Source organism: Centroberyx gerrardi, chromosome 2 (assembly GCF_048128805.1).
Source record: "Centroberyx gerrardi isolate f3 chromosome 2, fCenGer3.hap1.cur.20231027, whole genome shotgun sequence".
Classification (NCBI taxonomy): Eukaryota; Metazoa; Chordata; class Actinopteri; order Beryciformes; family Berycidae; genus Centroberyx; species Centroberyx gerrardi.
In genome coordinates, this window is record NC_135998.1 from 6,253,289 (window position 1) to 6,278,544 (window position 25,256).

General features: G+C 41.5%; 1 protein-coding gene across 1 annotated transcript in view; it reads right to left on the reverse strand.

The window, feature by feature from the left end:
* The window catches only part of cntfr (ciliary neurotrophic factor receptor), a 330,551-nt gene that overhangs the window by 258,816 nt on the left and 46,479 nt on the right, over positions 1–25,256 (reverse strand). The window lies entirely within an intron of this gene.

A 25,256-nucleotide genomic window follows, 5' to 3' on the forward strand; every position in this document is an offset into this window, starting at 1 on the left:
ACCATCTCAGACTAAAGAGTATAGACAATGGGCTCCTCCTTTTATGTAGCACATTCAAACTGCATATATTTACATTGTTGATTAGTTTTATTGGATTGTTTGCACTTATGAGTATTAATGACTTTGTAATAATAACTGGCAGCATTGCTAATAGGTTAGCTGTTCCCTCTAAATACCTAGATGGTCTGTGTCTATATATACTGGCACAGTTAAATGCATTTCTCAGCAATACAAAAGCCATGTATTTCCAAATGGAGAATATCATTAGAAATAATGAAAATAGTGCAGATTACTCCTGTTATGAGCAGGCCCACACTTAATTTGCAGACTCTGATACCATCGAGTTTCATTTACTTTTAAATGAACGGTTGCAGTGCCTGTCAGCAGCTCCAGATGAGAAAAAAAAGAAAGAGAAAAAGAAAACACTCTACAAAATTAATAGATTTTCCTTCACTGGATTTTCACAAAAATGGAAGAGAATGAGATGAAAGAGATGCACATATACGGTGATCATTTTCAGTTTGCACCAAGCACCGTCATGCAGTGAAAATGCGATCTTGTGTCTGTGTGCCTTTCTCAACTAATCCAGTTCTTCATTTTTTATGGTTTGAAATGGAGTTGAGAACTCGTGTCAGCACACCTTTCATCTTCCGCGCCTGTTGTGCCAGGCTAATGTAGCACTACACTACTGTTCAGCTAACAACACTAACGCTTTCTATGCACCGCCAGATGTTGTCTTTGTCATAATGTGTTTTTAATCACCATTCCTGCAGTCAGATGCCAGCAGGCAGCTTCCAATCCGATTTGCATCACTTGCTTCCCCTCATCTCTCTTTAACAGCTGAGAGGGCTGAGGGCATCAATCACTCTTAACCAGCCGCGCTGTCGAACGTTTCCTCCGCCGAGTCCTGGGACCCCACAGCGCCTTGCAGCAGGGCCAAGTGGGACTCACCGCTGCCGGGGTCAACTGCCCACACTCTTAGAAAGGATGTGTAATTTTTTAACACATCTGTGTGTCTGCTTTGGGACACAACACACACTTGAACCCCCAGTTCTGCCAATTTCACCGCTCAAGACGTTGTATCATTACTGGTAAAGTTCTGTATCGACGATCTGTGTGACTGTAGGAGGGAAATACAAACCACTAGACAACACGCTGTGGTTTTACTTTTTTGACGAAAATCTGGAATTGGACAGACGTGGAAATAAGAGAGATCCTCGGAGTCTGGCCGGACGTAGAGATTAGCCCGCCGGGTTTTCAAACTGCAGCGACTCCGGCGATTAAAATGTAATTTCCGGGAAATGACAGCAGAGGAATTTAATGGTATTTCCAGTATTTCCAGTGCTGCTATCAAACTCACTGGAAATATCTTGATGTGACGTCGCCTTGTCCAAGTTTGGCCAGTTATCCACAGGAATAAAATAAAATACTAACCAACCAAACAATAAAATGGATCTAGAAATGCAAGGCCACATCAACAGTAGCTGTTTTTTTTTTTTTTACAGTGTCAAAGTGTTTTAGGTTGGATTTTTCCTTTGAAATACATACACACACTTTTTTTTGCCCTCTTTCTCTTTCTGTGACATGGCTTTCTATAGGCAGATCTCAACTGTCCTTAGTCAGTGAGTGTGCATTTGTGTGTGTGTGTGCGTGTGTTTAATGTTGCATTGTGTCGTTTCCCAGTCCATAATATAGTCTATCAAGTATCTCCTCCTCCTCCTCCTCTCTCTCTCCCTCTCTCTCTCTCTCTCTCTCTTTGTATTTATTTCATCCCACATACTTGACCACAACACATTCAGAAAAACCCCTCAGCGCTTGTGTGTGAAGAGCTGCACGGGTTAGAAAGTCCACCATTCAACACCCAACAAGGAGGGAACCTTGATCAGCGATGAAACAAAACAGACTAAGTTCATGTCCTCCACTCAACACTCAACATTCAACAACTTTCACTCTTCAGCCTGAAACCATTGAATTCAGTCATTTATTTGGCACTTGTAGATTTTTTTCTTTTTTTTCTCGTCTTAGGTGGAGTGAAAAGATATCGAGAGCAAAGCGAAATCTGCAAGTTTTGGCTGCCTACTTCAAAATGCAGACACGCAGATTATTAAACCGAATAATCTGTGTAATTAAGTCTATCCAAGGCCTTTGCTTTAGAACTCGTTCCATTCGAAAGCTACGAAGTAAAACCCAGAATGATCGAGAATTTTCCTTTTTCTGTTTCCAGCAAAAGGATCCACTTAACCATGATCGGATAATAGAACGTATGTGTTAGCCTTAAAACTTAAAACTCTTATTAAAACACGCTTTTTTAACAATGCGTTCTGCATTGAAGACATACATTGACATCTCTTTTGTGCGTGAGGTTAAATAACTTGGGTCTATTCTGTCTAGTGAACTGTTAGCTTGGAAATGATCACAAATAAGACACTTGACTTTGACCTTGTATAGAATTGCCTGACAAGACCACATTTGATTTTAGAGTGCTGTTGAAGCGATTGCATGTACAATGTATTTTTCTTTTTTCTTTTTCTGTGCTTTTATCTCCAAATATTAAGTATGCAGTCTGCAAAAGTGTATCCTTTGTCAACCAAGGACATGTAATACCCAGTTTTCATTAAAAGGTACCATCATTTATTTAAATTTTCTATCATCTATCATTTGTAAGAGTAAACGTGACATTTTTCACATAGTGAAAATTTCATTTTGACTCTGAACAGAACTCCAATGCTGAAGAGCCTCATCCTGTAACACTCCATTATGGCTATAACCCTCACTGGAAAAACTCATTCAATAAGACTATATTTTGATGAACATTATTTTCAAACCTCATTTGCTAAGGGTCTATTTTGTTTGTCCTTCATTGTCAAACCTCATTGGACTGCACACTCATCATGATTAGACTTCATTATACAGACATTAGCATTACAGAAATTACACACCTGCAAATACTTTATATACAAACCTTATTATACATATATACGCACAATTAGACGTTATTGTCACATTTATTTGTCATGTATGAATAGGCCCATATATAGCCTCTCTAAAGTTTTATCTTTGTATTTATGTCCATTTTGTTTGAATACGTTTGTTTCAACTTGCTTTTATTGTTTTTGTATCATCTGCCTCTTTTCTGCTATGTGAAGCACTTTGTAACAGTGTGTTTTAAAAAGTGCTATATAAATAAAGCTTTACTTACTTAGTTCCTCTCCTTTTAGCATTACAAAGTCACTAATTCTTACCATTTTACTGATTTTCTATTGACAGCAGAGACGGACAAATCTGAATATAGAAGTCGACATAGTCATCATCGTAACAGGTAAGCAAAAATATGAAATAGATAGGACAAGTGTGTACCACATTAACATGTTTTCCTCGTTTTCCTCGCCCCTCTGTGTCTATCCATAGTTAATATGACTGCATTACAGGAGAGCGGGTATGAAAGGCTCTACACAGTATGACCTCTGTGCTCTGTGTATTATGGCCAAGCAACGCTGCAGCCATAGAGCATCCATTATTGTTATTTCAGCCATCGGGGGAACACTGCCTTGAAGTCAATTAAACCTGCTCCATGGCCTCTCCATGTGCACATGCTGTCAGACCTTGTTGTCAGACCTCATTCTACAGGCCTTGGCCACTTGTGTGAACACAGATTCAAGGACATGCACACACACTTAGCAGGCAGTCACACAGAAACGCGCTGCGGGTACTCGCACACAAACATTTCCCAACACAGGGGAACAGAAGAAAGGAGACGTTAATAGAATTTAAAGGCTCTTTTTACTGTTTCTCTCAGATGAAAACGGATAAAAGGAGTGATCATCAGCATAGAAATGATTGTCCAGAGCAGCTTCTTTTCTGTTCTGCCTCACTGCTTTTGTTGTTTACATCCATTAATCCCCTAGTTTTCACAGCTCAAGGGGCAGCAGCCTAATGCATTATTACACAATATATTTTGTAATGCATTATGCCATTGTGTCTAAAGGGATGCTGTTACATTTTGAACTTTTACCAGGTAGTTCTCACATTTGAAGAATACTACTGCAAATACTGCTACTACTTCTACTGCTACTGCTACTGCTACTATGACAACTACTACTGCTTCTACTACTACTACTACTACTGTTACTACTATTGCTACTACACTGCTACAACTGCTACTACTACTACTACTTCTGTGACTACTACTGCTACTACTACTACAAGTACTACTACTGCTATTACTACTATTGCTACTACTGCTACTGCTACTACTGCTACTAGGCTACTACTACTCTTAATACAATTACAACTATGACTATAACTGCTACTACTAGTACTACTGTGGCAACTACTGCTGCTACTACTACTCATATGTTTAATAATGATGATTATTATACATACGTTCAGGTAGAGACAGAAACACACACACACACACACACACACACACACACACACACACACACACACACAGTACATATTCTCTGAAATGTTGTATGCCACTGTTCCTATGTATTTATTTGCGTGGCCGCTCACACTGAATAACACAGAAATACCATAAAAGTGTTAATTATGACATTTGTGTGTGTGTGTGACCAGAATAACGAGCTCAGAAGACTTCACCGGTAGAATTAATAAACATTCTGATGAAGGCTCTGTGTGTGTGTGTGTGTGTGTGTGTGTGTGTGTGTGTGTGTGTGTGTGTGTGTGTAGCACTTAGGTAATTACTGTCTGGAAGCACTGAACTTCAACTGCACCCCCCCAAACACGCACACACACATTCTCACACACTCACACACACTCAAGGGACCACGTATCAGTCTACCAGAGAGAGAAGTGTAGAAGAAGAAGAAGAGAAGAGTAGGAGGAAAAGAGAGAAAGAGGGACAGAGAGAAACAGAGGAAGCAAGAGGGAGAAAGCAAGAGTGAGAGAGAGGGAGAAGAGGAAGAAAGAAGGTGAAATGTAGAAAAAAAAGTGAGAAAAAGACAGAGAAGGAAGAGAGGAGGAAAGAGAGAAAGAGGGAAGAATAAAAAAGGAAAAATGTCCTTGATCTTCTACTTATCTTTAGATGTTCTTCAATAAGTTAGAGATAGATCTTGTTCTTTTTTGCTTTCATTTGAATAGTTTTATCCCTCTAACATGCAGCTCTCATTTATCAAGCAACGCAGTAATCAATTTTCAAAGAAAAACATTTTGAATACATACGATTCTATGTAAATTAGACAGGGCTGGGTGTTTACAAATATTTGCCATTCATGTTTGATTTATGAACTAGGTTGGGGCCAGTGATCCAGCCTCTTCTAATATTTTAAAATCCCAATCTAAAATTAATTTGGTTAATTCTTGATCACCTGAACAAATTTTATAGATGGAAAATATTTTTTTTGCAACTTCAAAAAACACATTAAAAGTCGAAATACAGGCCATTCAGGATCAGGCTCAGAAATGTCAAAAAACTATTTACAGCATGTAAAACTCATGCTCTGTTGTTACATACTCTCTTTTTTTGCAAAACCTCAGTAAATCATTTAGAATTTGGAAGTGAGAAAATACCTTCAGTGTAATGAATCAAACAAAGCCAGAGGTGGTGCCACAGTGTTTTGACAGGTGGTGCCTCACAGCAATTACAGGCCTTCAAACACACAGCAATACTGCTGAACAAAATATGGGCTGATCCTCTAAAGCTAATGCTATTCTCAAAAGCGATTGAGGAATTCTGTTCAAAAATTCTATGCCAGAGGTTTGGGGAGAAAAAAAGACTTTTTACCTGCAGTTATTCATTATTCAATGTGTCTAAAATATAGCGGACAGAGGGGCGAATTCACAAAAGGATTGCGCGGCTTTTGCTGACGCTAAACCTGTGCAAATAAGACAAAAAGAAACCGTCTAATTCACAAAGCACTCGCAAAGGGTGAAATGCACCGCTAACAGCGCTGCCACGCAAACAGCGTCTCGGTGCTCCTGTGCTATTTGCACGTATTTAAATTAGGTAATATGCATACATTTGGTGCAAAATTGGCCCCTTTCTATGCAAATGAGCCTCACTGCAAAAACAGTCCAATTCACAAAGCTCGGCGCTAATTGCCACACGCAGTTAGAGTGAAATTATTAGCGTCTTCAGAGAGTTGGTGGTAACTGAAGCGCATTTATAAGGGGTGTCACGCCCAGACTTTATCACTTGTTGATTTAACTGAGAATTGAATTGAATTGACCTTGCAAATGTCTCTGCAACAATTCCACCTTTGTGTGACCTAAAAAATAAGATTGTCTGTAAATACAGTCTGTAAATAATATTTTGACATTATTATTATTATTACTATAGAACTTTAACACAGATTGCTTCACAAACAAAAGCAAATAAATCAGTACAACCAAACAATCAATACAACTCAATTTCCCACTCTGAAAATATTTTCACTTATCTCACTAGTCAGCACAGTGGGCTTTATTTTGGCCTAAAGATCCAGCACCATGGACAGCCCCGCTCAAACTCATTTACAGTATTACCTCCGCCAAGGAGGTTATGTTTTCAGTGCCGTTTGTTTGTGTGTGTGTTTGTCTGTCTGTCAGCAGGATTACGGAAAAACTACTGGCCCGATTTTCATGAAACTTGGTGGAAGGGTGTAGCATGGGCCAAGGAAGAACCCATTAAATTTTGGAGTGGATCCGTATATTGGTTGCGCTTGCACATTTGCATATCATAGAAGACTGGATTGGCCTTGGCGGAGGTCTGCGCTCGCGAGTGCCCTTCTAGTTTATTTTGGGATGCAGTGAGATGCAATGACAAACAAAGGATGCAGTGACAGGATGCAATTGTGTCATGAAAAATAAATGAATAAAGCTCCCCTACATTCTCCTTTGTTCTCCGCTTCAAATCATGCCATCTTCTTTTGCAGTCTGAAGGTGCGTTTGGAAACACCAACAGCACTGACAGACTGGGATATTAAATCCCAAATATGGTTTCTCGCAGTCCCGGTTAAATTTCTTGCCTGAAGTTTTGAGGAATGCCTCTGCACCTCGTCCGTCAGGACTTGCAGCTCGCGGTCTAAAAAAAGCATTTTTCTCTAAGGCAACATTTATACTTTGCCACATTGATGATTGCAATCAGACGCAAAACAGGGGCAAATTGCACACAGTTGCAACAGGTTATGGGCGTGTTTGCGCTGGCATATAATTAGCGCAATATCTTTTGTGAATCGGTCCTTGAGACGGAGCAAATAGCGGTTGCAAATGACACGCAATTCATGGTGCTATTAGCGGCCGCAATCCATTCTTTGTGAATTCGCCCCAGAGTCTGTAAAATGGTATTTTACCAACCAAGGACATCAGTTCCCTGCTGTTATTTAACAAAATATCATAACCTGTAAGAGTAGATCTTACTTCTAAATGGTAATTTTACATGTTGAATTTTTACTAAATGAAAAACTAAATTTTATACCCTACATCTGTATGAACTGTTTACTAATAGCAGTTTCCACATTCTCCCCTTTCTGTTACTGGTGAAGTGACACCAACCAGGGTTCAGGGAAGGAACTCTTAAGGCCTTTGCAGAAAATGTTGCACCACACACCCTAAAATATCCCAAAGGAACCAAAGCAGGAACCAAAGCAGCGGGCAACTGATGTTAAAGGCGACAGTAAACCATGTCAGTATGCGAGCGAATGGTGTGCATCTTCAGCCGTGAATTGAAAGGGAAGACTAAGTGAGAAGCTGCTGCACGTTACCTCAGAGTGTGTGTCTGTCTGTCTCTGGGCTGGTGGAAGGTCCTTCTCAATGCAGGGAAGTCCTTAGGAAAACACTTAAAACCCCTAAGCAGTGCTCTTAAACACTTGTAATCTTCCAAGAAGGCTCCTTTCACTGTGACAGAATGACCTCTCTCTCTCTCTCTCTCTCTCTCTCTCATCTCAGTGTCAGCTAGAAAGGTTGTAATATGATCTGTCTGGCACCTTGAGTCTACCAGGCCGCCCTCCACCCCTCTTCCCTCCACCCTTCTCTTCCCCCCCCCCCCCACCGCCGCTTCCCTCTCTCGTCTCCATCCCATATCCTCTATACCTTCTCTCTCTTCCTCCCTCCACTCTTCATCCCATCCTCCTTGTCTTTTCCTGCTCTTCTCTTTTATTCTTCTCTTTTATTTTCTACATTTCAGGCATTTTAAAACAGCAGAATAAGCGTTAAATCCGGTATTACCTGTATTATCGGAATAATAAGCAGCCAGTAAGGTAATAAGAGCTGTGATAGATAGATAGATAGATAGATAGATAGATAGATAGATAGATAGATAGATAGATAGATAGATAGATAGATAGATAGATCATTTTAATAATCTTTGTTATTCCTCTTTTATTTTCTTTCATTGCCTCCTTTCTCAACTTATTCCCTCAATGCCAAATTCTCCATTCCCTTTCTTGTATTTTGCTCTCCTCTCTCTTTCCTCTTTTACCTTTTCATCATTTCTTTCCTTCTCTCCTATCCTTTCCCTCTTCTGCCCTCTCTGATCCTCTTCTCCCATCTCTTTCGCCCCCTCTCTTCTTTCTTCCTTTCTTATGTTTCTCTCCGCTTTTCGGTCCTGCTCTCCTTTCCACTTTCGCCCTCCTCTCCTCTCTCCCCCTCCTCTTTCTCCTGCCCTCCTCTCCTCTCTTCTGTGGACTCTTCAAACCTGCGAGGCCCTCGGCACGACTTCAGTAGGAGAACCGCACCGCGTTCAGACATGTCAGCACCTCCATCACACACACACACACACACACACACACACACACACACACAAACACATGTCAGCACTTCAAACACATGCGCACACACAGCTACAAACACATATGCGGACACACAAACACACATACACATGTCAGCACCTTCAACACGCGCACACACACATACACACACACATACACACACACACACACACACACACACACACACACACACACACTGGTCCGCGTGTCATTAGGGAGCTCCACATGGCTCATATAAAAGCCTGTCCAGGAGGAAGAGAAGGGGGCACAGAGGAAGGAGGGACGGAGGGAGAAAAAAGAAAGCAAAGGAGCAAGGGAGGAGTAAGGGAGCGAGCCGGTGAAGAAAAGGGGCTGAGGAGGGAGTTATTGAAGGAGTGAGGGAACGAAGGAGAGGAGGCGAAGGAGGGAAAGAGAGAGGGATGGGATGGAGGGAGGGAGGGAGGGAGGTGCAGAGGGGGAGAAATGTGAGGAGGGCCAGTCACCAGAGGGCTTCTTCAGACATCAGTCAAACTGGCTGCCCTGTCGTGTGTGTGTGTGTGTGTGTGTGTGTGTGTGTGTGTGTGTGTGTGTGTCCACTAAATCACTCCCTCCTGTTCAGCTCCACGCCTGCTTTGACTGGCGCAGCTCCAACACCTTTAACATACAAACTAACTTTCATTGCTTTCTTTCCTTATTTCCCTCCCTCCCTTCGTTCCTTCCTTCCTTCCCTCTTTCCTTCCTTCCGCCCTTCCCTTCTAACTCATGCATTTTCTTGCCCACCTTCCATCCTTCCTTCCTTTTGTCATTCCCTGATTATTCCTTCCTTCCTACCTTTCTTTCTTCCTTCATTGCTCACTCTTTTTCTTATTTTAGTCCTTTCCTTCCTTGCGTCCTCCCTTTTCTGCATTTGCCTTCCCTCCTTCCCTCCTGTTGCCTTTCCCTAATTATTTGCATCATTCCTTCCTTCCTTCCTTCCTTCCTACCTTTCTTTCTTCTGTCATTGTTCCCTCTTTTCCTTATTTCAGTCCTTTCCTTCCCTCCTTCCTTCCTTCCTTCCTTCCTTCCTTCCTTCCTTCTATTTGTGTTCTTCCTTCATTACCCCCTGCCTACTTCCCTCCTCCAACCTACCTGTCTATCTTCCTTCCTTCCCTCTCTCCCTGATCCCTTCCATCCTTTTTCTTCTTTACCTCTATTCTCATTCCTTTCCTACCCCCTTTTCCTCCTCCCTCATCTTTTAGTTTCCTGTTTTCAACTAAATTTCCACACCGAAGTGAAAAGTCTAGATGAATGGCGGGAGTGAGAGAGAGATAGAATGGGGAAGGAAAAGAAGAAGAGGAGAGAGTGGTTTAGTGAGAGGGAGAGGAGAGAGAAGAGAGGGATGATGTAACTGAACTGGGGATAGCGAGGAGAGAGAGGAAAGGTGGATGAATCTTGACAGATAGAGAGAGAAAGATAGAAAGGCAATAGCAGAAATGCAGAGAAAAGAGTGGGAGAGAGTTGGGTTAGCAGATGCATGGAGGGAGAGAGAGAGAGAGAGAGAGAGGAGGAATAACAGAAATAGCCTAGAGAGAGAGAGAAGGCGAGAATATAGAGAAGGGGGCTGGGAGAAATATACGGAGAGTGGAGTGCAGATAACAGAAACTGCAAGAGAACGAGAGAGAGGGGTAGAGAGATATAGAGGAAGAGAGAGAGAGTGTGGGATATAGCAGCAAGAGAGAGAGAAGAGAAGGAGAGGAGAAGAGAGGAGAGGAGAGGAGAGGAGAGGAGCGTATATCATGGATCAATGGAAGGCCTGTCCTCTGCTGATGTGTCTGCATTTCCTCTGCCTCACACAATAAGGCCCTCTCACTACGCCAATGAGAGTGTGTGTGTGTGTGTGTGTGAGAGAGAGAGAGAGAGTGAGAGAGAGAGAGAGAGAGAGAGAGTGAGAGAGAGAGAGAGAGAATGTCATTGACCCCTTAGCACTTCTCCCTTTGCTTAATATTAGAGGTCAATGGTCGGTCATCAAATGCAATTTAAAATCTCTATAGTCTCTCACAGCAGCACATGGCGGTGAATCTGCTGTGTAAAGGAGGGGAAGTCTTTATCTGCGTCAGTGTAAACGTCCATATTTTTTTATATCCAGGTTTTAACGCGTCATTCGAGCGACGGCATATCTATACTGAGTACCTGAAAACACCATTTTGTTATGGCAGTTCAATCACGCCGGCAGTAAACGTTAGGACATTGCAATGCCGTTAAACAACATCATTAAACACAGGGCGGAGGTGAATGTGTGTGTGTGTGTGTGTGTGTGTGTATGTGACAGATAGACAGAGAAAGCGTTGCAGAGAGAGAGAAAATGTATTGCTGTTTGTTGTCCACATTTCAATTTTAGCCAGCGTGACATATTTAATAACGTTAGAAACCTTGAAATCTCTGCTTCCACCAAAATGTGAGCGCTCATGTGAATAATCGAATTGAAGTGTTTCACTCCAAAATGCTATATATGTCCATTTTCGGAAATGACAATAAAGCAAAACAAAACAAAAAAAGCACACACACCTCCTATAAATGTGACTATTTTGTGAGTAAAGGGCTCAATAATAATAATAGTATATACATAATAATATTACAGGATAATATATACACAATATCACCGAACATTCAGTAATATTGAATACTGAGTTTCACTTTCCAGCCACCAATCAATTTGTCACATTCAAACGGCGGCTATCTCATTTTTTGAATGAAATACTTCAACTGAAATTTCCTGCTCCACTATACTGTTTAACTTCAGTCAGTTTACACGGAGACAAGTGATTTGCCCAGAGAGAGAGCAGCTTGCCAGCAGGTTGCAAGGGCACGATAACACAGGGCCATGGCTGCGCTTTAGACCTATAAGAGGGTATCAGTTCACAGGGGTGTGTGTGTGTGTGTGTGTGAGAGAGAGAGAGACAGAGATAGGACGAGAGAGTGTGTGCATGTGTGTCCTCCAGCAGCCGTGATGCATTAGTGAAACCTGAACCCTCTGCTCTCCTATCAGCCATAACCTTGAGAGAGACAGGCGGAGGGAGGCAGGTTGCTCTGCCATGTTCTGATATGGATGAGGCTGTTGGTGCCCATCGCCGAATATCTCTAAAATTAGACGACCCGGCCTGGAAAAGTGTCGCCATTTTGCCAGCCAAGGACTTAAGTTACCTGCTGTCCTTTTATTTAGCACCCTGATTGCTTTTAGTTTTGCGCTATCAATCATTTTATAAGAGAAGGTGTTACTCTCACACAGAGAAATAAAGAGGTTCCGAAAATGGTTCTTCAGAGTGATGCCATAGAGGAACTAGTTCATTTCTGGTTCCACAAAGAACCTTTCAGGCCAAGGTTCTTTAAAGAACCATTTCTGCTCTCCTTTGCTTAGACACCTGCATTGTGTTTTTGTTTATCTGTCCTTGTATAGCCTCATTTGCAATTGCACAATATATACTATGGAGGAGTTTGCTTATTTTCCACATTTATGCCACCAACCACTATCCAGTAACTAAGAAGAAGAAGAACCATATACGGTTCTTTGGGATATTAAAAGGATCTTTGTGGAACCAGAAATGGTTCTTCTATGGCGTCACTCTGAAGAACCATGTTCAGTTCCAGTTCGCACCTTTATTCTTCTGTGTGTTGTTCTAATGGTGGATCTCATTTTGAGATTAAGCTCATTCATTCATTCATGCATTCTTAAATCTTTGCATGTCCTGTTTATTTGCATATCCAAATTAGCTGCTGCAATGACATCCGCAAATTTGAATACAATGCTCAAGTAAGACAATGCCCTTCAGTAACCTAAGATAAGATACAATCCTCAAGCCTTTTTTTACTGTAATGCACATATAGCTTTGTCTCTCAAGTCAAAATATCACGGTCAGCAAGTAAAACAACATCAACTAGTTTGCTCTAAATTCACAGAAAGTTGACTTTTCAAGATATGGGGTCGCTACAGATCACTCATTACCAGCATCACCTTTAGGGTTAAAAGACAGCACAGTCAATAACTAATCTATTGTAATCAATATCATCATTACAGTAATTAGATAGCTTTAGGCTCCTGCACACCATATATCGCTTGCAGTTCAAAAAAACATTGAGAAATGGCTCAGACAGTTCTAATTACTTTCTCTCAGCATTAGAAAATTACTCATCCATAGGATTTACTACTTGATCAGTGAGTAATATATCAATGCATTAAATACTTAATCGTTTGCAGTGTTACAACGCAGATAGAGAGCGAATGGGAAAGATACTTATCATTACACCCCATTGCTCCACTGTGAGAAACGGTGTTACGTCTCAAAGTCATTTTTTTCATTAAGAAACCTGGGTCATTATTGGTCCAAGTATAACGAGCCCCGCAATCGAAATTCTCCATCTCTAATACATTTAATAATAATGGGCTATTATTCTCTATCTTATTCCTTAACATTTAATAATACTATTCCCACAGCCCATTAAGAAACTTAATCATCAGGGGCTGAAATACACTGCAGAGAGATAATTATAGTTGATGATGTTCACAGATAATTCAGCTGTTTTTTTCTTTTTCTCGCTCTCTTCCTTTCTTACTGTTTATTGTCTTCCAATTTCAGAACTGTTCAGAGCAGTTTCACACCTTTCTTTCTTTCTTTCTTTCTTTCTTTCTTTCTGTTTTTGTCTGCACTCTTTATAACCTAGCCCCCCGAATGGCCTCACGACTCGCTGCTATCTGTCTTGGTTAAGGATTTTAAAGCACTGGGAATGAAAAAAAAAAAAAAAGAATCCGAAGAAGAAAGAAAAGAAGATAAAAAGAGGTGAAACGGGAATAAAAAAAGACAAAAGGTATAAAAATAGACATGTGGGAGGCGGAACAATAAATCATTTACAGACATGCGCAGCGGTAAGGTCATCAGGGTTTAAATATTCATTATGGGTGTCAAGTCGAAGCTTTTAGATCTTGCGGGATACAGTTTCCCTTCTGTCCTCATTTGATGTTTATGTTCGCTGAATTATGCATCAAAAACAAACGTTATAAATAAACTCGCTGTGTATTGTTGCTTCTATAAGGGGGCATTCCTAACACTGCCAGGGTTAGAGGTTTTTAAATCCCACCAGAGTAAAAATGCATGGATTTTCAGTACAGAACTGCGAGGTGCTTTGGGAAGAAACATCCACCCAACAGCATATGTATTTCTGCTCTTTTAGATAGCGAACAGTGGGGAGGCGGGAGGGAAGGGAGAGATGGGGGTTGACATTTACATCCAAGGCGTTTAGCTGACACGGTTATCCGGAGCAACTTACTAAAGGACACTTGAACGGGACACTTGGCTGTTTCGGGGGATCAAATGTGTGACCTTTCAGTTACAGGATGGTTTCTCTATAGATTTACCATTTTGCATTTAAGGCTGATGTTCTTATCCACTTACAGTGAGTGAACGGGGAAGAGGCTCAGGCTCTTTGGACGATGATTCCCGGTGGATTTAAACAAGGCGCCGGCTGTTTCGGGGATCAAATCTGTGACTTTTCAGTAGCGGGTTGGTCTCTCTGACCGCTGGACCACCCTGCAGCCCGCGACACAACACTCTGAAACACGTGTTGTTGACATGAATAATGTGAAGATTACGCTCCTCCACCGTGAAGGGGTTATGTGGTGATGACGGGAAATCGGACACGCCATTTTCACCTGTTCGTCATGTGAAAAGGTTAGCTGACGGTAAAACTTTGGTAAATGTTAGCAGGGGCGGACTTAGTGATTTGGGGGCCCTGGGCAAAGGCAAACATGGGGCCCCCTGAATCCCAACATTCACCCTTTTTTTATAATTTATTCTCTCCTCTTATACACTTTACAGTATTATGTCTTTTACCGTTTTTTAATTTATCTTATCCTGTATTTCTTATTATATACCTTCTATTTTCCACCACTTGCACAGTTCTTTGCATCTTGCAGAAAATGGTGCAGTGGCAAAGCAAAATAAGGTTAAAGTCAAGAGGCAATATTGCGCTAGAAGTTAAGTGGAATAGCCCATTACCACTATAACCTGACATAAGATTAAAACATTTTTATTGTAACAAAAAGAGGGGTTCTTTTTAGTGTGTCTGTTTCTTTTAAACTGATGACAAATATGTTTATTTAAGTTGTATTCTAGTATATTGTGGGGCCTAAGATAGTCGCCTACCTTTGCCTAATGGTAAGACCGCCCCAGAATGTTAGGCAACTAAAACAGTTTGGTTAAAGTCCCTGTGAAATTAATTCCCATTACTTTTACTTCATGGAAAACATAGTATCTTTAATGGTGACCTCATGCTGCACTAGTAGGCGTAAATATAAATTCCAACCAATAAAACATCACAGATTTTTGAACAGTCCCGCCCCTCTGCACCCCTTCCATCAAATAGTCTTTGTCTCCCTGACTCATATTCCATCTTGTTTCAATAGGAAATGCATCAAATCAAGGAAGTAAAGATGCTGTTTCATGGGGTCTCTAAGGTTAGGATATTGTTTTAGTTAATTCAAACTTCACTCATAGAAAACTAAAAATAAAACACATTAGGGTGCTTTTTAAAACACAGTAGGTAGCTAAAGTGACAAAATGACAACACCTAAAGACTGGACCCTCCAGATTTTAGAGATATTGAATGATGAACATGAGGAAATTATTTTTTTTCCCTACGTATGTATACATATCACTTTGGAATATATCTATCCAATTGTTTCCTAACGCTGTTGTATCCCTGTGAAAACCATGTAACTTCAATTTTGGTGATTTGCATGTTTTCAACCTCTTGGGCTTTATGAAACCAAAAGAAAACCCACAGGATAAAGTCTAAAATACATTGTGATCAAACTAAAACAAGGCTGTTTTTCTTAGTTCCTGAAAAGTTAACATTTTGGAGATACAGGGTTTTCACCTGAGAGTGATGCCATGTTTAATAATGAGTTTTTAAACCAAATATCCCCTTTTGTTGACAGTACATTTTCAATTCTGTGTAGTATTTCACATAATATCTCTTTCACCTCAGCAGGTTCTCTCTCTCCTCCCAGTGCTTTTCTTGCTCGATTCTCTCTCTCTTTTTGTGCCGTTGCTCTTTACCCCCATTTAAGTCTGAGGACGAGCTCCTTGATCAGCTTACTGTTGTGTAACAAGACGATTAGCAGCAGGTTCACCTGTTACGACTACAACTACTTCATTTTCTGTCCCTCCTCTGCCTCTAACCCCCCACATGTCCTTTTCCCCCGCCGTGTTCCTTTCATTTTCAATGTTTTTCTACCTCCATTATTCTTTTCCTCTGCGTTCTTCCTCTCCCTGCTCTCTGTTCATTTATCACCGGGCCCATCCACTCTCTCTCTCTCCATCTCTACCTCCATCAATCTCTCTCCCCTATTTCTTTTCCACTGTCCATCTATCTCTCTCCTCCTTCTCTCTCTCTCTCTCCTCCCTCCGTCCCTTCTTCCTTCTCTCTCTCTCTCTCTCCTCTTCCTCTTTACTCTCTCTCTCTCCATTACTTTCTCTCTCTCCACTCTCTGCTGGGTGTCCTGTTCCCTCTCTCTCTGGGAGTAGCAGACCTCCTGACGGCTCGGTATTGATCCTCCCATCTTCCTCTCTTGCTGTCTCTCTCTCTTTCTCTCCCTCCCTTCCTCACACACACACACACACACACACATTAGGGTGACAAGATAAAAGGGCTTGTATGCCCTGAGGCAAAGCCAACTGAACATGAGACCAGGGGCTCTCTCCTTCCTGTGTGATATCAAGAACAGAAACAACACTTAACAAACCCAAGGCTACAAACACAGGCCCATATCTGTGGCAGAAAACCTCCCAAAAAAAATAGCATTAGATGTATTTACAACAAGCTTATTTTATCTGAAAGTCAAGCTCTTCATGAAATAACATGAATCTTGTGAAATTTGCTCTGGTCGAAACATTCCTGTGCCGTTGCCTGAAAAAGCTGACGGCTACAAGCTCACTCAGGAAAACTTCCGGAAAATAACGCTATTTATAATCTTCGCCTTGGGGGGGAATACTTGATGCTAACTAGCTGGAAGGCGTCCCTCATTTTTCTGTAACAGACTGTTCAAGCAAAGTTGTCTTGCAGTTTGTGTTTGAAGGGTCAGTCTGTGATCCATATGTAAACAAAGTGGAAGCTGCACCGCCAGAACCAATAAAACCCGGAAGTGGAGACTTTCTTTTGATCCAAACAAGTACAGATTCTGTGCATTCCCATGATGCTACACAGACCTAATTAATTATAATTAATTAGGGCTATATATTAATTATTACATAATTATCCTACTCAATTTGTTTGAATGAGATTTCAGCTCTTTGGTTCCCTAACTGATCAACTGCCTTAGAATGCATTAATGTTAACTAAGTTCACTTGCTAGTTAGCATTAGCATATTACTTACATACACAGAAGCTCTGCCTATACAAAAATGTGATTCATTATCCTTGAAATCCAAAAAATGTTTTAGTTAAACTGTATTTATCACCATTCATCCCAGTATCGCAGCACATGGATAGCAACAGAGCAACTTCTCCTTGTGTTACATCATGTGAATCTCATTTGCATATGAGACGAGGATTGTGGGAGTTGTGTGAAAATCTGTAAACAAGGTGTGAACATTCCTAGCTAAAGTTTTCAGATCAATGCAAATCTTACTTGATTTTGTTAAGCAGGTACTGCTCAATAAAGAGCAGATATGACTTTAGAAAAGGAGTTTTACCACACCATGATAAGTTTGATATCGTCCACGTATAGAAGAATAATAGTAGTATAGCATATACTGCACTACTATATATAGTGGTATATGAGAAATTTAAACACAGTAGTTGGTTAGAAACATTTTTACTAGTGCAGAAATGTGGCACTGGTGCTGACTTGTTTACTGTCACAGAAACAAGGAAGTTGCTACAGTTAGCAGTTAGCTAGCTACCTAAACAAAACTTTACAAAGGTGAGGTTTGAACGATGTGCAGAGTCTGCTATTACCCTCCACAAAATGTTCATACATTCAAATCTTTCTTCTTTAATTTAACCAAAGAGTGTTCTTGATGGAAACTTCCACCCGGGCAGAAAAACAAATCAGACGTGCCGTTTCCGGGGGATTGTGCAAGAACCCTACTTCAAACCCAGAGCCAATCAGTGCTGCTCTGGGCTGAGCGAGGTCTCGTTATCCCACGTTTTATCACAAGAACTTCTCCAGACCTTGTTGTTTGAGCTGGAGATGCGGCTGTGTGAGATTAGAAGAGTGAAGTGACTCATCCTGACTAATGACCTGAATTTAGCCTTTCAAGACGATGCTGCTGCTGCTGTGGCGACTGTGCCACCGTAAAAATAATTGCTTGGCTGTTGATGCAAGGAAGAGCATTATTTTGTTAACTCATCATTAGAATGTTTTTGTGTTTTCAACTTTGTTTTTTTATGTTATGAAGCTACAAAATGTTTACAAACTATGCTAAAAATTTAGATGGTCAAAAAAGTGCATTGGGGCTTAAAAAAACCTGAGGCTACAAATACACTGCATTTCCAACAAATAATAATATTTAATTTGGATGGTTGCCTGGGGGTGAGCACTTACTTCTAATGGGCTGGAGGGCGTCACTTATTTCTTTGCCACACTCTTCCAGCAAAACTGTCACCACAATTGCTCCAGATGAATGTGCTACTTCTAAAAGTTTGAGCATTGCCGTTCAGCCATGCGCTGCCAAAACGGTTTACAGGAAACTGTTGAGTTTTTATTTAGCTATTTTTTTATTCACTGTGTTCTTGTCACATAGTGGGAAACAAGTTCCTTTACTGTCATTCCTTGCAGCGAGCAGCACCCATAGACTTCAATGAGGATTGCTATGAATACTAACAAGCCCTTCTTACAGCTGTTGAAGACTGACTGCAGAAAGTTTTGCTTACTGCTATTAAACAGCTGCCTGGTAGAAGGAAGACAAGTAACAGATAAGCTTAAGTTGCTTTCATAATGTTCACTGTGCCAACAGAGCCTAGTTTAAAGCTGCACTTGGCAATAAAAATACACCCGTCTTATCAGCCTCAATCAAAAAGTTTGGCTGCAATTGTGTCCCATCTCCACTAACTGAGCGACCATAGATTCGCTTTATTTGCCTAAATGAAATTCTGGTGTTGGGTATCCACACACCATCCAAAGAAAGCTGGACTCACCAACATTAGATATTTTCCTCTCTCGTCTCTTTGGTTTCTTTGGTATAAAGCATCACAGACCGGCCGCTTGGTGACCATGAGCTGCTGTGTGACGTTCACTGACCTCACTGCACAGGATTTCTGGGTATTGAAGTAAAATTTTGCTGCCATTTGGAGCTGTCAATGTACAAAGATACCTAGTGCAGAAAAAACACAAAAGCATGGATCCTCCAAAGTAAATTGGTGCTATTGTCACAAGATAACCTGTCTCTTTTACCAGCTGACATACTCAAAATCTGGAGTATAATGCTTTTATCCGAAGCGCCTCACAGCAAAGTAACTGCATACATCTCCGGTGGGAATTCAACACCTAACCATGGCAGCGTTAGTGCCATGCTCGATCCACTGGGCCCCCAGGCTAACAAGAGGCTGTCAGGAATCAATACCTGGCATGAAAAACGATGTGACTTTCAGCTGCTGTAGCCACATCAATCACGCTATTACCATTAGCTCATCTGCCGACACCAAATTCTTCCTTCTCTCTCTCCTATGTCACTGTTTTCCCTCCTCTCTCTCCCTCTCTCTCTCTCTCTCTCTCTCTCTCTCTCTCTCTCTGCCAGCTCAGCGGATGCCCCTTGTCACAGCTCCTATTTCAGCCTTCTGAAGTTTCCTAATTGATCGCAATTAGAGCCGCTACAGAGAGAAGGGGGGGGGGGGGGCAGACAAAAGGAGATGGGGAGAGAAAGTGTGTGTGTGTGTGTGTGTGTGTGTGTGTTTGTGTGTGTATGAGAGAGAGAGAAGAGAGAGAGAGATAGAGAGAGAGAGATTAAAATCAATGAGCCTGCATTGAGAGTGGCCATATTAGCAACTGGACTGCACTGACCACAGACTGCTGGGGTAATAACACCAGAGACAGGGGAAGACTGAGAAAGAGACAGACACACAATGAGAGACACAGAGAGACGGCGAGACAGGGAGATGGAAAAAGAAAAAGAGAGAGAGAGAGGGAGAGATGTGGCTGAGGGGAGAAAGTTAAGAGGAGGAGAGAGAAAGACATTGAAAAGGGGGGTTGGAAATGAGGGAGAAAGAGAGAAAAGGGGCAAACTTTACCCAAACTTTTGGAGTGATACAGAGCTTTAACATTAGGAGGGGAAAGCAGAGCTAGTTCTTCTCGACACAACACATCATCATTACATTCATAAAAGTAAAGAAACAGAGAGGGAGAGAGAGAGGATCATAGAGTGTAGGCCTTATGATTCTTGAGAGAAAGAAGGGGAAAAAAGAAAAAAAATGAGGGAATTACAGATACATTAAAAAGGGCGGAAGGACACAGGAGGAGACAGAGATGGGGATAAGGTAGGATAAAACTAAGAGAGGCAGAGAGAAATGTAGAAGCCAAGTGGGAGAGAGAGGGAGAGAGAGAGAGAGAGAGAGAGAGAGAGAGAGAGAGAGAGAGAGAGAGAGAGAGGGATTTGTAATAGAGAGATAGAGGCAGAATGACAAAGAGGAAGAATAACAATAGTGCCGAAGCCTCTTCCATCCTCCTTGCAAACGTCCCTGATCCCCTTTTTCTCTCATTTAAATTCCTCTCCATTGTCATTACAATCCAGGCCTAACCCCCCACTGCATGGCACACACACACACACACACACACACACACACACACACACACACATGCGTTGACCTCCAGCAGCGAGCTGGGCCATCCCAGGGAGCCAGACTCACACATCCTCACTAATCCCCATCAATGGACACACACACACACACACACACACACACACACACACACAATGTTTGTTGGAAAGATAGGCTCGAGTTTCCCCAGACTGCAGATGTCAATGTGACCCTGGCCATGCTAACATGGGTGTGGAATAGCAAGCAGCTTGTCACCAAGCATCTAGTGTCTTGTCAACAACACCAGGCGAGGCGGGCGCGCTCGCAGCTTGTCAACATGATAGTTGATTGCTGGCTTTAATGCTGTTCCTTGCCTTACCAGTCCCTGGTCAGCGCTGCTACAGGCCGCAGAGCCCCGGCTTGTCAACAATGGTATCTTACAAAGCAGACACACGGCTCTCGCTGGCATTAGCTCTGCCAATATTGCTTGGTTACGGAGCCGACTGACACCGACAACAGAGAGCCTGGGCTGGGAAATAATGCCTTGTCAGCGTGGTCAGGACACGGCTGGGTTAATGCCGTTATTTGACTTGTCGCACACACTTGTGACACGCAGTATGTAACAATTTGCACATATTCTGTACAACATGCTGCTTTATTCTTTACTTTTTATTCTCCTAAATATGTACCTGATTTGTGCTTTGTTTTGTCTATGTGTTGTGTCTTAAGTGTCTTGCTGCTGCAACAATTTGAATTTCCCTCTGGAATTAATAATGTTCTTATCTATCTATCTATCTATCTATCTATCTATCTATCTATCTACCTATCTATCTATCTCCAGCACTGATCTTCATATCGCCTTGTCAACTTGAATACTGTACTGGACTGTCAACAAAGCCTGTCATCATGCCACCTGTTGTATCTCGCCCTGCAGAATGATTTAAGACCAGCAGAGTTTGTCTCTCTTGGTGGGTTTGATTATACAAGATCTTGAGGCAGGCTCAGTATGGATCTGTCTATGCTTTGTTTAGTCAGGATTTATATAGGTTTGGCTCCTGATCCTCATGGTCTCCCATTGGACTGCTGCTGTTTAGGTAGCAAAGTCAGAGTTTGCTCAAAACCCATTCACCACACCGCACTGCAAAACATGACAAGTTTTCAAGTGGTTTTATCCTGTTTCTAGATCTATCAAGCTTATTTCATGATGTCAAATTATCTCGGCAGATAATCTTGCTGGTTTCAATACATTTAATTTGATACATGCCAATATGACTTCTTTCAAGAAATCACCATAAAACAATGAAGAAAGTTTCTCCAAGACTATTTCACTTCTACCAAGTAAATGTCCTGAAACAAGTTCCTACATTATCCTGAAAAAATGTCAAATTTGTTGAAACCGGTAAAATTACCTCCCAGTGCAGTGAGATGATTTCACTAAAAAAACAAGTTTATCAGTTTTCCCAGTGCGTATGCTATTGATCCTCAAATATTATAAAGGAGAAATGGATGGACATATTGTGACGCAAAACTTTGATGTACCCAGAGATTTCATTAGATAATGTCATCTCATATTCTTATTAAATCTTAAAGTCACATTTTTCTTAAAACAAATTTGCCAATGGAATGAGAAAAGTTTGCGTGTTCCAATACAATTCAACTTGTTTTAGACACTTTATGAGGAGACAATTTTAAAACTTAATGTGAGATTAAATTACTTGCGGTGTGTTCTCTGGCCCTCTAAATCGAAGAAAATGGACAGCCCGCCGTGGTTTAAAATAAATAAATAATTTTGGAAACGAAAAAGCCTAGACGATGTCTCCCTGTGTGCTATGATAACTAATGAATTCTATTAAGAGATGCTGTTGGCAATAAAAAAGATATTAGAGATTCTACAAAGGAAAAAACACATCCTGATTCTTGACATAATGAGTGAACTTGGAAGAGCTCTCAGGTAATTCTGAATCCATTAGAGCAGAACAGCTCTTGGGCAACACACACACACACACACACACACACGCACAGAGAGAGAGAGAGAGAGAGAGAGAGAGAGGCTGGGAGAAACAGAGAAACAGAGTGAGGGCCAAAATAAACGTTGTTATACTTGTTAGAACTAAAAGTCAATTTCAAAGTCAATTTCCAACCGATTGCATTTGCAACATAAATCACACACCAGTACAGGGAACATTGTGGACAAATAAATGCCATTTTGATCTAAAATAGGCAAGTGTGTGTGTGTGTGTGTGTGTGTGCGTGTGTGCGTGTGTGTGTGTGTGTGTGTGTGAGGGAGAGTGAGAGAGAGAGAGAGAGAGAGAGAGGAGACTGCCTGTGTGTGTGAGGTGATTCTGGCGACAGGGCGACCCGGAGGGATCAAAACACACTATCTCACATTACTGCCGAGCCCACACACACACACACACACACACACACACACACACACACACACACTCGCAGACGGGAGAGATACGCATGCATCTGCAAGTGTACGTGACATGGTAGTGTCTACAAAGCATCTTGCCGACCTGCATGCCGAAGGGCGCTTTCGTTACAGTGGCCAGAGACATGAGGAGAGAGAGGGGGAGAGGAGAGAGAGAGAGAGAGAGAGAGAGAGAGAGAGAGAGAGAGAGAGAGAGAGTTTGCTAATGCAACTCAGGATGATTAAATATGATGGATGTCCCCATGTATTGCTGGGTCTAGAAGGAGGGTGGGGTGGACTGTGTGCATCTGTGCGTGTGTGTGTGCGTGTGTGCGTGTGTGTGTGTTTGAACGAGGGCAATGGAGAGAAGAGAAAAGTACAGGCTTTTGAAAATGCAGGGCAACTAATAGGACTAATGTGTTTTCATAAAGCCAAACTGTGTACCACCTAACAATCTGTTAATGAGAGAAATGCATGCATGAGAGTGTGTGTGTGTGTGTGTGTGTGTGTGTGTGTGTGTGTGTGCATGATTGCCAACTGACACTGAGGCCTCCATGGCTTTGAATAAATCAATAAAATCTGACCATACACTGCAAGAATATCTATTTGAAAGTTGAGAATAAAATGAATGAAATTGAAATTAAATGAAATTATTGGAGGTTTATGAGGGTGTATTATGGGTCCTTTTTATAGGATATTTGGTAAGTTTTTGGTTACCAGAAGGATGACACTTACACAGAGTGGGTTCTCTGTATTTTAGATATATTCAGTAATAAACATGAGGTAATATTTCCCAAAATGGATATATTCAAGATGTCAGTATTCCTTATTGCCATATCAACCAGGTTGCCAGGACAGACAAAATACTGGACATCAGATACACAAATATATAAAATCCCCATATAACACCCATGACTATGTAAAACAAAATGCAATACAATTCTTTACAAAATAAACTCCATCCAAGATATATGAATAATAGATCACAAGCATCAGGATTAGAGTAATCTGATTTAGAAATGCTGTATCTGTGATCCATTGTACTTGTTGATCCCAAGTGCCACAGACTTTCAGACTTTCAGACTGACAGACTGACCCTCCACTCTCCGCTCCCTGCTGCAATCTACTTCTCCTTCCATTCCATTTAATGCATCTCGTGTTTCTGAATTTCGTCTCTCTGTTTATTGTGATTACGTAACGCGACATATGCCTCGCTGCGAGCCCACTTTCCCACTGGGGGGAATGAAGTCTTCAACTTGAACTCAATTACAGTTACTGCGAAAACAGAATCACACAGTAATTAGATTGCATTACACCTGGCTGGCAGCGGTAGCCTGAAGCTCGCGCGGGCTCGTATCCTCGGTCCAAATCCCCGGACCAGCATGGGGAAAATCTGGTTGGGGAAAGTAAATGAGTGATGCTCTCCCTTCTCTCATCAACTATTGTCAAGCTGCCCTTGAGCAAGGCCCTTAACCCCCAGCTTCTCCAGCCGAGCTGCTGAGTGAGCAACAATTTACATACCGATTTTGTATGCAAATCTCTGCCGTCATTTGTAGTGAAAATGCAAACCTGTCAAAGTTAGGATGCAGACTTTTCTGTTTCCATTTTAAAGTGTTGTGTATCCTGGATAAGTTATAACTACAAAATCTGTGATTCTCTGTTCTCTGCTCCGGTAGAGGAGATTGGAGAATTGTGTTTATTTTCTTTCTCCATTCACTGCCATTATATGGAGGAACAGTCTGAAAATCACAAATAAACGAACACGAAGAAAGCAGATTCTGACAATATGTAAAAAAAAACAAAAACTAGTCATGGTGCTGAAAGTGAATCGCTTTCTTTTTGTGATTAAACCAACAAGTGTAACACCGAAATCAAATCAGAAGAATTTGGGGTTTCCACTTCAAACTGAAAGGTTTTATATATTGTCAGAATCTGCTTTGTTTGCGTTTGTTTATGTGCTAGAAGTGTGATTTTCAGACTGTTCTTCCATACAATGGCAGTGAATGGAGAGAGAAGAAAACACAATTCTCCAATCGTCTCCACCGGAGCAACAGATCACAGAATCACTGATTTTGGGGTTTTATCATGGAGGAAGATACACAACCCAAGACACTACCAGAGTTCAACATCACTTTAACTGCACTGCTGCTCGGTGAATGAAGGTGTGTACACAAACTATCAGTGTTCAAAGCATTGCAGCAGGCGCTGGACTTCCCCTGCATGTAACCTTAGAGTGCTGAGCTGTCAGTATGAACTCAAGGCACCAGCCTGCATGGAATCCGGCTATCTGTCTACGTGTGTGTCCCCCCGTCTGCATGTTTCCTGTGTGTGTGTGTGTGTGTGTGTGTGTGTCGGTGTATATGTCTGTGCGTCCACATTTCTGCGTTTCTGTA